A 16,465-nucleotide genomic window follows, 5' to 3' on the forward strand; every position below is an offset into this window, starting at 1 on the left:
AATCAAGATTACAGATTGATTGATTGATTGACTGACTGAGTGATTGATTGATTAAGTGGTTGTTGTATTATGGGTCCTCTTTAGATTTGCGCAACTAGGTTAGTTAGCATAACTAGGCCGCACTAGGCAACACTAGAAAGAAGAACGCAACATACCAAGACAACTATAAACGTCATAAACAATAAAGTGGCTAGACTTGTCTGTGAGGATCGTGTGAGGATCCTGGTGCCTTGAATACCGTGCATGCCACCAAACAAAACTGTGAGCAGCCGAGAAACTAAACCTACTGCTCTGGCGTGGCATGTAAGTGAAGGAATCCTTATGTGTGCTTCCGCAATGTGTGTGTGTGGGTGGGAGGGGGGGGGGGGGGGGGTTCTATAACAACACATCTACCCTCTCATAACATCCACTGCTTTGCCCGCTCTGACCAGAGCTTCTCTGTCCCTCTGCCGAGGTAGATCGTGCCTCCTGCCGCAAGACATCCACTTCAGCACTCTTGACAGCCGCCTAGGACGCCCCCTCACTGTCCGGCATCAAGTCAGGCTACGTCACAGCGCAGGTACTACGTACGTACTTTACAGGTCGTTTCTGAGGTAGGTGCGGGATCAGTGCGTTCAGGCTGGGAGTGACGCAAACCGGCCAGGCCCCTACCTCTCTCAGCCTTGCGAGTCTCCGAGGAGAGTGAGAGCCCACAGAATCAGCTATTGCGCACCCGGTGCGACAATCATTTTAGGCGCCCCCCCTCCCATGGCCTCTTCCTCGAACTCCCTCACTACCACAGGCCAAAAGTGCCCCTCATCTTTCCATAGCCCCTCTCTCACATACATTTCATATCTTTTGAAGCACTGGTAAAGACTGGCTTTACTAATAAGAATATATATCCACCCAAACACACCCTTTTCAGCAACATCAGGAATGGATAACAAAAGACTTGGGGGAAAAACGTAACGTCCTATCATAGTTTATGCAGTTCGCATGCAGCTCTTTGATGACAGCTCGTATTAGTCACTGTTCTATATTAGGACTGTATTTTATGAACTGCGGTGACAAAAGGATCTCTGTGACAACAGCAGTAATCCACTCATCTATCCACATAAAATACAGTTCTGTGATCTGCACGGTATATGTTCCTTGCAGCCGGCATGTTAGCCCTCTGCACTTCATGACGAGTCAAAGCTGCCACTAGACAAAACTCTGATCTCCCTCTCTAGCAGGAACATTAATCACAAGATTTATCTTAACCTTTTTATTGCTGCCTGAAAGCTGGATGCACAAGAAACTCTGCAGCAGGTGTTTTTAAATCATAAGTTATTGCTAAACACAGCGCCCCCCTGAGGTCAGCCCCCCCCCCCCTCCGACCCAGGACAGCACCCAATGTGGCAACACCGCCCTGAAGCCGGCCCTGCAAGGTTTTGAAGAGCAACTCATTTGAAATAAATGCAGATTAAATATTTTTATAGAGCGAGGAATGCTTTCAGAGAGTTTTTCCATGTAGTCCAAGCGCGGCATTTTGCCTGTTTGGTGTGTGAAATGTGAACATGGGTGGAAGGAGGATAGCACCGCCCAAATGGGGATGGTTTGCGAGGTAGGCAGTCTTTATTCACGAGTACCTGTAATCCTGGGCTGGGTCAGACACATGATTAAAAGAACAAAGGAGCATATTATCAAGCACGGCGTTAAAATTATCGCCACTTTGGCGGCTGAAAACTGCCGCTAAAGCGGCGATAATGGGCTTGATAATATGCCGCAGAGAATTCCCATAGAGGCCCATGTTGACACCCGAACATGGGCTTCTATGGGAATTCTCTGCGGCACATTATCAAGCCCATTATGACCGCTTTAGCGATAATTTTTAACGCCTTTTCTTGATAATATGCCCCAAAATATTCCATAACTCCTTTGGCCTTTCTCCTACAGGGAACTACAGTGATATAAAGCACACACCGTAACTTAAATAAAAAAAATGCAAGTTAAATTAATCTGTGTGAAATGTACTGTTCTGGTGGGAAAGCTCTCTTGGTTAATGTGATCGCTTCAGATGTCTCAGTGTATAACCGGAGCGTCACTGATTTGAATCCTGGCTGGTGCCCTCAGGAGTGATGTGCATGTTCCCTTCATTGTCTCAGCGATCAGGCTAACAGTAAATAAAAATTGCAATTAAAAGCATTATTCATAAACACTTAAAGCATATATAGTACAATCAAATAACAGCATGATGGTATAGAGCCCATTCGTGCTGACGCCGATATTCTTAACTGCTGCAAACAATATCATGATAAAACATGGACAAGAGAGGATAAACTGTGCACACAGAAGGAGGAGCCGCTCACAAGTACTGCTTGTTAAAAACAATTAATTGATACATCAGCACAGAACTAGGCTGCATTAAAATGCATGTGCAAGTGAGCCTTAGATGGAGACCACAGAGAGCAAAAGACCTCCACAAGGGTTGGGCACATTGAAGGCAATTGATACCTCAGTGCAAGACACAGAATAAACAAATCTATAAAATACAAACTAACGAACAGGTCTTCAACCTTCAATACGGATCAGTAGTGCCGAAGGGTTTTGCATTTATAAACCGATATCCTACCAAAGGCAGTCGGGCGTAGAAACATTAAAATAATACAATATATAAAAACACACCAGGAGGCACATTCAACAGGATCTCAGCCATAGTAGATGCTCCAGGAAAATCAGTCAAGTAAGGTATCCACACAGTAAGTTAGGCAGAAGCAACGTCCTACTAAAAGTGCACGTGCGTGGAAGCATAGAGAACAGTCCCCCAGCAGCACAGGACCATCCGCAGTGGGTCACTTAGTTGATGCAATGCCTAAAACAACAGGCAGCTCTTTCAGACATTGCCAAGCAGCTCATGAATACGATGCTTCAGAATTGAGGGCATACTCATCATCAGTTCTAAGGCAGAGCAACAGCGGCACTTTAGCGCAAGTGACCCGTACAGTCTAAGGAGGGGAAGGAGCCAACACCTGCATACGGTGTCATATTTTGTACAAACCAGCAAGAAGTGTGGTAAATTGTCCTTCCCTCCAAATTTGCAGCTTCTAGCTAGGTATACCCTGGTTGAAAAGATACTCAGCATGGATTTTACATGCAATGATTGTTTAAGCTCAGGAAAAATCACATCCAGGTAGAACATGCATGGTGAGCCGTGGACACTGCTAGAACGATTACCTAATATAGACCCTGGTTTCTGTGATGTACGCTGCCTCATCTGCTTGTATTCATGGTAGTGGTCCTTAATCAGATCTACAGTATCTTGCCTTAATCTGCTCAGATCAGTCCATAAGAAGCCCACCTGTAGCTTAACATGGAACAACCAAGTGTTCCTTTCGGGAAACAGCGTTTACAACGCTGCTATTGCCACAGAGGTAGGTAACAACGCGGTCGTTACAACGACTGTATTGTTACCACGCATGGCTTTACATCGCAAGTCGTTTCTACGACATGCACTAGGTGGCGTGCAACACCAGGAAATGTGTTGGATTTTAAATCCAACACCTTCCCTGCTGTTGCGCTAACAGGAGTAGGAATAGTAATTCATACTATTCCTAAGTCCAGCGCGCCACCTAGCGCAAGTCGTAGAAACGACTTGCATTGCAGAGCCACACGTGATAACAGCGTGGTCATTGTAACGACCGCGTTGTAACCTACTGCGTGGTAATAGCACGTGTTGTAACGTGCTATATTCGTTCATTTCACAGCCCTCATCAGAGGTTGCAGCTTCCAAAGAATGTAAATATAATGCTGCCTTTGGGTTTCTCACCAGTCGGACCCAATATAAATAAGAGCCACTGCCTCATATTGAGGTGAAATTGAACTCTGTATAAAGTGCCGATAAGGGGATGCCTGCCTCAATCTCAGCAGAGGTCTTAAAAAGCTGTTCTGAGCCACTTGCAACAGGTGTAAATTCACCCCCCCCCCCACAGCTCAGCCCAGGGGCCCTGCCTTTTGTCTGTATATTTGTAACAAATAACTAATACTTCGAGCACCTGCCTTTTGTCTAAACTTCAGGACTGCCCCGGCCATTTATCTCAGGACTTCTGTTGCCTTAAAGATATGGTTTCCCCTTTGTAATTTTTCGGCAAACTAAGGGGCATATCATCAAGACAATTATCGCCGCCTTAGCGGCCGTTTTTGGCCTGAAAGCGGAGATAATTGTAACGTGGTATCAATAAGGACACGCTAACAGGCTTTAGTATGTGTTTCCTTGTATTATCACCCATTTCACTAACGCCTTGCATCTCATCACTAATGAGATGCAAGGTAGGCGTTCCCGACTGAAATTCAGTGAAAATAGTGGCTAACACAGTTCCTCACTATCAACAAGGATATCGCTAACCCGCCTAGCGACATGAAAAGTTGCGCTAACCGCGTATATCGCCGGTTTCTAACACCTGCTAATTTTCTGACTTACCTATATGTATCATGGGAGGTGGATTGTGAAGCTAAGTCCACATCTCCCTATCAACAATGTTTTCCCTATCGCTGTTTTTTATCGCTGGAAATCCAACAATATTGCTGCTTTTCGCCGCTATTGCCAGGTTTTCTATCGCCTCGGCGATGCGCGTTGTTAATAGTGCGCTAACTGGGTGATAGAATCCGCCACTAGAAATGTTCACGCTACGCGCGGCCAGCGATAATTATCGCTGCCGCTTGATGATATGCCCCTAAATCCCCAGAAAGTCGTTCTGCTTAACAGTCTCAATGAGCACACCGTCTATCAGAAGGTTTCGCTTAAAACTAGGAGACGGTCTCAGTATCATGCTCTTTGCTTTACTTCCAATGATGATCAGGGAATTCTTGTCACAGTAGTCTACAAAACGCTTTAATAACCTTTGAATTGGATTGCCTGTTGGCGCCTTCATTACTGCATTGTCAGGAAATAGTTATATCGGGACCCTTCTTCCAGCTATAATAGGGACACTTAGGGGTTCATCCAATAGATAGAGATTGCATCATTTATAAAAAGGCTGAAGAGTAGAGGCACCAGCACACAGCCATACTATAGACCCTTTCCTACTGGGAAAGTTTTAGTGCACTCACCTTCCAGCCCATACCTAGCTCTAGCGGTGTTGTCAGAGTGAAGAGCCATTATTGCCTGTACCAAGGTGAGATCAGCCCCCTGTTCGACCAGTGAGTTCCACAACTTCTCCTGATCTACTCTGTCAATAGCTGCTTTTAGATCCACAAATATTGGAAACACTGAAGATTTCCTTATGACTGTAAACTTGAATGAAATCATACAATCGAACTGCTTGGTCAATCGTAACTACCTGTGAACTGAAACAAGCGTGTGCCTCTGTCATAATATTGTGGCTATCGACCCAACCCTGTAGCCAATTAACCAGGACTTTCCCAAGGACTCTGCCTGCCTTTTCCAGGAGGGAGATTGGGTGATAGTTACGGGGTCTGTCCTGATCACCCTTCTTGAATATAGGTACAAGAATGGCTGAGCACCAGGAAGAAGGAACAATGTTCCCAGCAACAGCTGAATTGATTATTTTGGTGAGGAAACAAGCCCTCAACAAGTAGGGCTCCTCCTGATAAATATCAATAGGCACTAGGTCGTGCATTCAATACTTTCTTCACTTCCGCTACTAAGATGTTAATTGCAGTGACCCTTACTAGCATCCTCACACACTAATGGGGAGCCAGAGTGGCCTTTGGGATCAGCACGGTGTAAAGCACTGAAATGTTGTATCCACACTGTCGGGCTGATATGACATTCTAGCGTATTAACTACCCCCGCCTCTACCCGCATGACAAGTTCCGAAAACCTCTTCATGTTTTTATCAAAAGAGATCCCCTCAGATCCACCTATATTGAGTTTGGAGCTGCAATTTATTGACACTTAAAAGTTGTTTATATTCTTGCTTAGTCTTCGAAATAACGCTTCGCTCTTGGGGTTACAGTGGCGCCATATCAAAGCTTGTGAGACAACTCTCTTCATGCAGAAGTGTTCGCCGTCATATCAGCTACACCTTTTATTCAGCCTCCAACTAGTGTGGCCTACGGTTTTGGCCACAATCGGCTCAGACCACAAAAACTTCAACCCTTCTACCATGTCATTAAAGGCTGCTAAGATCCTTCCACTATCCTCGACTGGGGTATTCATGATCATAGGTCCTTACTTTGCCATCATATATTCAAGAATTGGGAGTTCTTGATGGTATTTCTCACTACTCCGTCTTATTCTGCTCCTGCTGTTAATTGGAACAGTCGCGTGGTCTTAATTCACCATGCTCATGCTCGCATTGTTGATGCTAGCAATCCACACGGGGCTCAACTTCATGTGGAGAACCACAGGATGGTGGTCACCCTCCACTCTTCTAACACCAGTCAGATCGCACACACATTCTCAACCCTCAATAATAACTATAATTTAATTGATTAGTGACGATCTTCTCCAGTTATTATACATCGCTTTGGATGTACTGTCCGAGGCAGTACGACCATTAATGAAGCGCAGTTGAAAATCTATCAAGAATTCAGCGAATGCGGCATCCTTCTTAGTTAATTTAAAACAACTCATTGCTGTCTCAGGGATGCCTGACCAAGGATCTTCCATTAGAACTTCGCTATTGACATGGCATCAGACAGTTGTGTATTAAAATCACCATAAATCAATAACAGATGCTTCCTTCTTTTACCCTTCTCAAACAACTTGCGGTCTGCAGTATCCCCCACGATGCATCCAATGTAGTAAACAAAATTCCCCCAAATCGACTGGACCTCAGGCAACCAGCCAGGTGGGATATAAACATTCAAGATATCAATCACACCACCTTCAGGGCCAGTGGGCCAGCCATACCCTCACATGGAGTACATTGGGAGGTAGGTAAGCTGCTCCTAATTGCTCTATTTTGCAGTTTACACGACACCCATACCACAAGCCTCCCCAATGGGCGCCTCTTTCTAGGGCGCTTGGCCGGTATCCTCATATCTAAAAACACATTCATGCCAGTTTCACATCAGGCCCTGAAAGCTGCATATGTGATGTTAGTCAATGAATTTTAGCCAGTCCTCATCTTCCATTTTGTTATCCAAAACCGCAATATCCCAGGATAAGATGTACAAGCAATCTTTGCTGACGCAGCTCATTTTATTAACCCTCAGTACTCTACTTAAATTCATAGCAACAGGTAGGGGAGATAGTCTCCACAATACTGAATTAGACTCCCCTCTGGAAGCAACTCTACTGCTGGAAGCTAAGACCAATCTCTGCAGTCTGTGTTGGCAACTTTGGTTCCCGAGTTAGGGAACTTGATTATCCTAGTCCTGTTAATTGTAGTAATACACAAGTTGTCATTAGGTCCCCCATTACCAACCTGGTGGTCCCTCTTTGCTGCCCCCATAAATGGGTGATGAGTGGGATGATTAAGAAGACCACAGAGCTCTTTATATGGCCAGCATTGCTATATATACCAGAACATAGCAGGATGTCTACACCAAAAACACGAAAGTTATCAGCATGACTAAGAACCAATCTAAAGATTCCTGGTACTGTAAACTCAACTTTAGATGAGTGGGCATTTCTCCCACCTGATCCTAGTCCCGATTGCTGGCTAATCAACTTTGCTACCTTTATATCTCCTGAGGAGACAACCCTTAGCTCGGGAACCGCATTAAAAAGAGCTAGGAGCCTTGAGCTGTTTATGGGATTCGTCAAGACTACGTCTGGAAAAAGATCAGTAAACTCCAGACAAAAATTGACTGCTTTTTGATCGGTTACGGTGATAGTGTCTAAGCAGGTACTATTATGTACAAATTTGCTTCTACTTCTTCTCTTGTTCTTAAAAATATCAGGGCATAGGGATTAAGGCTGTAGGCAGCTCCTGACTCCTCTGGTGAACTAATACCTGAGCTGCCAGTCTGGGCAACACTGCGACATTCTGTAGGAGCCATCAAACTTCGTGGCTCAGGGAGGGAGTCCTATTGCAATCTCTTGGTAGTTCTTCTCATGAATTGAGGTTTCTTTTTGTGTAACCTTTTTGTTTGAGCTGCACTTGATACCTTATCACTTCTTTATGATCATCTATGTCTTGACCCCCATTGCACTGCATAGTTATGGTGTTCCTAGGACACTTTGTGTCATTTGCATCATTTGTACCATCTGAGCATCCAATGGGGAAGATAGGGATTGAATCTTGGGCAACATTATTCTCTATTGTGTCAAAACTGGCCAGATTGCTTCAGAACTGTTCATACCCCCTTTGAATGGGAGAGCAGCCACTTTATTGAGTATACTGGGACGGTTGGGTCCTTCCTTGGCTTTTTTCTTGGTTTACTCTTCTTACCTTTGTTTGCAGATTCTTCTGTAATGCTTGCACCTTTCACCAGGTGTTATTAACAATGCAATACTCTCCATGTTGCAAACTGGGTCACCAGTGATACCTATTGCACCTGTTGCTCGGTTTCGAATTCCTTTCTATAAAACAGAAGACAAGAGGTGTTTGGCAAAACAGGAACAGTTTGTTTAATTAAACAGTTTGGCCAGGAGAACAATTACAGGCACAAAGTCTGAGGAATGCATCAATTTGCATTGGATTTGTGCTCTTCTTATATACAAAATTACAACAAGCAATAAAAGTTTCCAGCGTACCTTATATGGTGAGGAATGTTGGTTGCTGCCTTAGATTCATACATTATTGGTCAAATGGTAAATGGTTACTACAAGTGGGTCTCGACCTTGCGTGGATACAGTGTGGCCAGTGATGAACGTGTCCAGATGTCCGTCATGGGGAACGCGTGATCACTACGTGTGCTAGGTCCTGATTGGCTATGTGTTCCCAACTTATGTGGCATCTGACTTTATGGTGTTTTCAGAAGTGTGTGTACCCCCTCTGGCCATGTGTGCTTTATTGGAGCAATTTCCCCAGACCATTGTAATGTTGCTGTGTCTATCTGGGGGATTGATCCAGGAGAGTTTCCTGCCTGATTGTTTGCTTGCCAGTTGCACACCCTCCCACGTGTGACCCATCAATCAGTAATCCTGGAAGTAGGTCACAGGGTCTGCCTGACTACATACTTGCGTGTCGAGGTAGACGTGGAGTTCAGATTGGGTGATTCTATTAATAAGGAGGATAGTTCATTTTTATCGATATCCAAATTAACACTCCTACCGGAGATTGTATCTCGTTCTTTCTCTCACTGCTAGTAGATTTTGCCTTTGAGCATTTGGGATCAGTATTATGGGGGTTATTAGTTGTATTGGCCATACTGCCCTCATTGTTTACATCTTCCAACAATTGGACGGAGGGCCGAGATGGACAAGTACAGACAGAACATATGCTAGGCGTTATGTCAGATGATATAGCAGAAGTTGCATTTTGAGCCACCAGGTCTTTTCACTCACTTTGGATAGTTGTCTGAGTGGCTGCATCTGTTCTTCGGCCTACTGGCACTAAGGCTTGGAGTATTGCTGTCAATAATAATCCTATTTGTTCAGCCCCGATTAAGGGCTTCTCCAGTAACGAGGGAATCGAAGACAGAACTCTGTTTAAGGAGTTCATGGCTTCTGAAATAATACATCCTTGCGAAGCCTCTGGTTTGAAAGAGGTAATTTCAGTAAAATTGTTAGCTGGGATGATCAGAAAGATCAAATTGTCTATTTGAGAGCCTCAATGGAATTTCTACTACTTTCCACAGGCGTCTTGACGGGCTCCCCTAAGAACTCCTTTGAGTTGTAGAGTGTAGAAGGGCCGTCTAATTGCCCAACCCCCTTCTTTAGTCTTCCTAATAATGGTTATAGTATTTGCTGGTTCTTCAGGGAGGGTATAATTGAGAAACATTAAGGAGCTGGTGCTCAAACAATCATTTCCTGGGCACTTGTTTTCTGGTTGACCACAAGTCACTACACGCTCTTTGCTGTCACAATCCCAAATGATTTGCTTAATGGGATCAGAACGAGAAAAGTCATTGACCTCTCTGGACTTCTTTAAAACACAAGTACCAGGCTTAGCTAACTCTGCTCTCTCAAACAATGACCTATCCATTGCTCTTTGAGTATTATTCATATTACCATGGCCTCCTGCTTGAGCTTGTGCCTGGGACATTTGGTCAGCTGACTCAGCCTCCTACTTTCAGGCGTCTCCTTTTAAAACCTTTGCTCCCAGTTTATATACATTAAATAGCATGACAACATCACCTTGGGATATCACCATTCCTAAACCTTTAGTAGAACGTCTAACCTGGATTTCTTCCAGGATGCTAGTACTCAGAACTGTATGGGTACTTGGGATAGTTGCTGGCTTCTTCTCAACCTTCTCGATCTCCTTGAAGAAATATGGTATTAGATAGGGGGCGATGCTATTAGCAGTATTAGAAGCAGAGAGCACCACTGCAGATTCATCTGCTAGTTCTAAGGAACCCAATGGCAGAGTTATTGCATTCTTCTATAGAATCCTTTTTCCCTTTAGATGGGTAATGAGTAGTTTGTAGTACTCTCTTAATGAGTATCTCAGCACCACCTTCTGCCCATTAGTGCGCCTACTCGTTAACATCATGGCGCTACAGTGATGCTAAAGTAATAAATTTGTTCATGGTACTGTTTATTCCACAACAAGTAATGGTTCTCACCTTTATTCAAATACAATGTCTCCAGTTAATGCAGCCAATAATAATGTCAGACAGCTGCAGTATGGACAAACTGTATAAGATGATTAATAGGATGATGCGGGGAGATCAATAACTGTAGCGTCGCTTGACTTCCCAGCCCCTAGCACCTGTGTCCAATGCACTCACAAGGAAAACAGCACGAGCATGCTACATGGGGTGTAGCCTTCCACGATACAGGCAACAGACTATTCAGCAAACAAGCCGTACCAGCCTAACCCTGGCCACCTCCACTTGCATAGAGTGTCTGGCCTAGTGCCTATGCCCTTACTGCTGACTTGCTCCTACCCCTAAAACTCTAGATCCTTCCTTTTCTACAGCAAGCTCTACCCGCTATTCCATTCCGACTGACTGTCTATTTCCGTCGCTCCGTACAGCCACTTCCACGCCCCCAGACCCCTCGACCTCCTCCTTCCATACAACAGTAGCGAGGACTAATATAGGGGCATATTATCAAGGACGGCGTTAAAATTATCTCCGGTTTAGCGGCAGAAAACTGCCGCTAAAGCGGCGATAATGGGCTTGATAATATGCCGCAGAGAATCCAATAGAAGCCTATGTTGACACCAGAACATGGGCTTCTATGGGAATTCTCAAGGGCCGTCCTTGATAATATGCCCCATAGTACTTCTGGGACCTTCTGAGTCCTTCTGGCTGCTCAAACTGTGGCTTTGTCTGTTGCCTTGTCCATATCGTGCAAAAAGCACAGGCACAAGCGCTTGGGAGTGTACGGGAGGGGGCAGGTGAAGCAACGCAAAACGCAATGTATCCTCACTAAGTGCCACTAAGTGACACCAGGGGGCATATTATCAAGAACGGCGTTAGTTCTTTGGATATTAGCAGCATTGACTCCTGGCAGGCATTCAAGCGTGACGGCATATTTATCGGTTAAATAAATGTGGAAATATACACATTTTAGCTTCATTTTTCTATAAAACCCAAAATAAATATGGATAAATACAGATAAAATTAGCAAAAAATAAATATGGATAAATACAGATGGAAATGTCAAAACAGTAAATACCATAAAACCAGGAGCCCTAGTTAAAATGTGCAGTTATAGTGCTCTTAGATACCATCCTGTGACAAAAGCACTGGGAATATGTTATGTTATGAGTCTAAAAAATACAAATAGTTTGCACAATAAAATAAGCAATCATAGTTTTAAATTGTACTACACGCAGAATAAGAAATGCTTGATCCAGTCGAGAGAAGCTGCCACAAAATATGCAAAAAGATTATGTTCAAGTGTTTACACTGCTTTCAGCAGTCATATCTGTTCTTCAGCTGTCTATCCCTCCTCTCGCTTCTCAGTACAGGACCCGAGGCAACTCGAGGTCACATTCATTGTTCTGGGATGGATGTGTTTTTTAGCAAAATGTATGGGAACTGTTTTGAATTATTATATCCTGACCATTTCTACCTGTGTATAGGGGCAACTATGCCATTGTGCAAGGCTTACCCCATGCCACTGGTAATCACTTAATTCCTATAGGTCTAGTAACAGCAGTTACCTAGGATCCTGGTAGTTCTAAGGGCTGGAAATAACAGGGATTACACATTGTTGGGGCATATCATGCGGAAATCGTTTTATTCTGTGCATATGTTTGTGTGTTTTCCAACAGAAAGCAGCTGGAAACATAAGGTCAGATGTACTAAATTCTAACACAAAGCAGCACAGCACTGTTGCGTGGGAAGAAGAGAGCGGGAAAGTGCTATATCTACAGAGATATGGCTCTCTCTTCCCTTCTCCCCAGCGCCGGTGGAGAAATTTGCTGCCGAGCGGCACGCAAACACCTTTGCGCTACAGTGCAAGGGTGTGTTTGTGACGCACGCTGACACACATGGCAGCCCTATCATAGTACCCATAGTCACAGTATTTTGATCAAGCCATAGTATCAGACTCCACATGGACATTAGGTTTAAAGTCAATGAAGCCGGCAGTGGGGGTGTCTAGTAACAATGCGCAAGTTACACGGCCTTCAGTAGCTCACAACGATTTTCACTGATCAGAAGTAGCTCTCATTACAGAAAAGGTTGGAGTCCCCTGTTCTAACCTGAGGAGTCACTACTACACTCTAGAATCGGAGTGAGATTATACTGTGGGAATTAATCTTTACCTTTTCTGGAATCTAAAGCTGCATAAAATCTTTTAGTACCCAGATCTCTTGGCGCACAGCTCTCACAAAGCTGACGCGTTAGATTCAGAAATGGCTGCATGGGAGCGTATGATTCTACTTCCTTGAGGAGGTACTGAAGAGGAGGCTAGTATTCAGAGCATGGTGATGATCTGATGGGAGGAAAGGTTTGACCTGAGAGCCATTCTGTACTATTTTCCAACCAGGAGTAAAAGGCTTTGGCAAAAGGAGACAGCTGTCTGTTGCAGAGGGGCGCAACTAAGGATTTACTTTTTCGTTGTAGAGGGGCAGCAGAGGTTGATAGTCTGTACTTTTGCTCTTGGAGAGAGATGGGAATGATCAGTTTTATGACACTTTATCACGGTTGAAATTGTTGGCTAAAAATATTGCTTCCACTACATCACCTACCCCTCTATAGTCAAGGTAAGTGCATATTTACTATTAATACCTCCACATCTGTTTATACTTGCCTTTATATGTAGTAGTTAGTTGATGTAATGATTGCAATATTTTTGTCATGTGACATACTCTATGTGATACAGCAGGAGGGTACCAAATGATCAATATTCCTTTGAGTGTTTCGTTCCCCCTCAAGTGCCCAAGTTCCACTCGCTGCTTCTCAATTGCCTAGAGAGGAGCTGCCCCCAGCCTACGACAGAGTGAAGGACCACAGGCTTTGTCCCTCCAGGGTGCCGGAAGCTCTCCCAAGTCTATTGTTCCTTCAGGAAAATGGTGCCTTTTTCCTTTGTAGGGCTATTTATAGGGCATTGTGGTCAGACAGCAGATTGGAAGGCTCTGTTGGGTTCATCTGGAGATCTTGAGGGCTCTTTCTTTTTCTGCACAGGTTGTGGAGCGCGGCCAACACTCACCATGTGGAACCAGTGGAAGACCATTGTGATGCTGTTTCTCGTCTCTTCCAGCTCCCTTGTGGTCGGTAGGTGCCACTCACACACTTGCATAATTGGTCCAATTGTTAGTGGGTGAGATCCGTTTTACTGCGGTTAAACCTGAACATATCCTTTTCCTCTAGCATTTGTACTTGAGACTTACACCTATCCCAGTTATTTTTCAGGTCTAAGGTAGAATAGATATTTTGAAAAAAGGTTTGATAGATATTTTAAAAACAGTTTGGTAGAAATAATACAACAATGCCAGATATCCATACAGCAACTTGCAAATATTTTACCTCATAATGTTCTTGAATAGATTGCCATTTTAACTACAGGCCTTAATCATTTGTAGAAAATATCTTGAAGCTGTGTCTTTGCCACTTTGTGAGACACTTAGGAACTCTGGGATCCTCGTTCATCTGTATGCTGACGATACCCAGATCTACCTGAATGTCTCATCCCTGGAAGATACTACCCTTTCTCCAACACCTCGGCAAGAATTCAAGCCTGGATGTCAATGAAAACCTTAAACTTAACACTGCGAAAACAGAATTCCTTCTTTAGCTCTAAAGAAATCCAACCCACCTGCAGACGAATGAAAAGAATCCCTTTCTGCCCTGAAGTGCTAACTCACCACTGCTCGGAACACCAAAGCACTTGGCTACATCCTCGACAACCGGCTCAACCGCTAGAGTCAAATCACACCATTGCCAGGAGTGCCGGGTTCCACCTAAGGTTGTTCTGGGCATCAGGCAGCACAACTGTGACAGAACTTGAAATCAGTTGATCAGGAGTTGGTTCTCTCTAGACTAGAGTATGTGAACTCACTCCTCTCAGGCATCCCCAAAGGATAGTTAGCTCCACTCAGAAGAGTTCTACATGCTGTGGCCTGCTTTATTACTGGTCACAAGGAATTTGACCACATCATACTTATCGTGCTGTTCCTTCAATAGTTTCCTACTGAGGTGAGAGCTCAATTTAAAATTGCCTGCACCACACACAATGGCCCTGAATTCCTCTTTTCCAATCTACTTAGCTGGAAAATTGTATGTTTTAGGTGCTAAACGAGATTCAAGAAGCACACAATATCGTTTCTTTGCCCTTTCCACCTTCAAATGAGAATGGCATATGAACTAATCATTCTCGAGAAGCGGCACAAGAATCTGGAACTCCCTTCCTCTGACCCTTTGTATAGCAATCTATCTATCTATCTATCTATCTATCTATCTATCTATCTATCTATCTATCTATCTATCTATCTATCTATCTATCTATCTATCTATCTATCTATCTATCTATCTATCTATCTATCTATCTATCTATCTATCTATCTCTCATCTCTCTCTCTCTCTCTCTCTCTCTCTCTCTACATATATATATATTCACTGAAAAAACCATAGGTTTCAGGGGTGTTATAGTTAGCTGGACATTTCCCTCGTACAAAACCCTAAAAATTCCCCCGTTATAGTTAGTTCAGGCAACTATAACTCGTGCGCCCCCGCAATGCACTGCTGATGACGTCACATATTACATCATTCATGACATGGTCAGTGACATCAGTGATGACATCACTCTTGACATCTCAAATGACATCATTGATGACATCACTGAGTGATGTAATATGTGACATCATCAGCAGTGCATTGCGGGGGCGCACGAGTTATAGTTGCCTGAACTAACTATAACGGGGGAATTTCTAGGTTTTTGTACAAGGGAAATGTCCAGCTAACTATAACACCCCTGAAACCTATGGTTTTTTCAGTGAATTGCTAAGGTTTTTTAAATGCCAATTCCTAACTATAACGTGCATGAAACCTATGGTTTTTTCAGTGAATTTCAAAGGTTTTTTAAATGCTAATTCCTATCTATAATTTATCTCTAAACCTATGATGTTTAATAATTTTCATTGAATTTCTAAATTTTTCAATTCCTTCAATTATATTTTTTTAAAATACTTTTTAATCACCATTTTTTTAACTTATATTTTCAATTAATTATTTTAAAAATTAAAAACAAATGTAATTTTTTAAAATATTTTTTATATTTTTAAAATATTCTGTAAAGTATATTTTCAAAACGTTATTTTTTTTTTTTTCTATTTTTTTGGGATCCGCGCACCCTTTGCGCACCGTTCTTGTTCCGAACGCGATAGGATCCGCGCACCCAAAGCGCGAGGAACCGCATACCCTGGGCGCATTTCGCTGTTTTTTTTTTTTAAAAAAGGAGGCCCCAGAGGGTCCTTCTGGGACCCCCTAAGCAGATGTAGAGGGTCAGAGTATTTCCACTCTGCCCCCTTTATATGTTTCACACCCTTATTCCCCTTGCTTCTTCAGACTCGCTTCTACCGAGGCAGAAAATGGCCGCCAACAGTTCCTGGTTTCGAATGTAGAGAGACGCTCGACAGCCAATTAGCATTTAGCGCGTGATCGGGAGGGTGCGCGCTCGGTTTTGGGAGGGTGCGCTTACTATGCGGGTAGGGTGCGCGGATCCTCCCCGGCCATAGATACCACTAACTTTTTACCCTAATTTTCTCAGGAACTACTGAACAGATTTACACCATTTATGCAAAAGACATGAGTCTGAACTGAGGACTACCTCTGTGCCAAATTTGGTGTAATTCCGTTCAGCGGTTCGGGCTGTAGCTGCGACAACAGATCCTATGGGAAATTGCATGGAGAAAACGCGTTTTGGGACCCCCCTTTTTTCTCGGCCCCCGCTTGACGAATCACCACGAAACTTTCAGGGTAGGAGCAGAGCAGAGCTGGCCAAAGGTTTGGAAAATTTCGCGAAGATTCGTCA

The 16,465-nt window shown here is 43.7% G+C and overlaps 1 long non-coding RNA gene across 1 annotated transcript in view; it reads left to right on the forward strand.

Moving 5' to 3' along the window:
• Positions 1–403: 403 nt before the first annotated feature.
• Positions 404–16,465, forward strand: part of LOC146857203 (uncharacterized) — a 102,518-nt gene continuing 86,456 nt past the window's right edge. The window contains exons 1-2 of the long non-coding RNA XR_014979550.1: positions 404–559; positions 13,621–13,710. This is a non-coding gene — a long non-coding RNA (uncharacterized LOC146857203). The remainder of the gene's footprint in view (positions 560–13,620; positions 13,711–16,465) is intronic.

The sequence above is a fragment of the Triturus cristatus genome, chromosome 3_2 (genome assembly GCF_964204655.1).
Source record: "Triturus cristatus chromosome 3_2, aTriCri1.1, whole genome shotgun sequence".
In the NCBI taxonomy this organism is placed as follows: domain Eukaryota; kingdom Metazoa; phylum Chordata; class Amphibia; order Caudata; family Salamandridae; genus Triturus; species Triturus cristatus.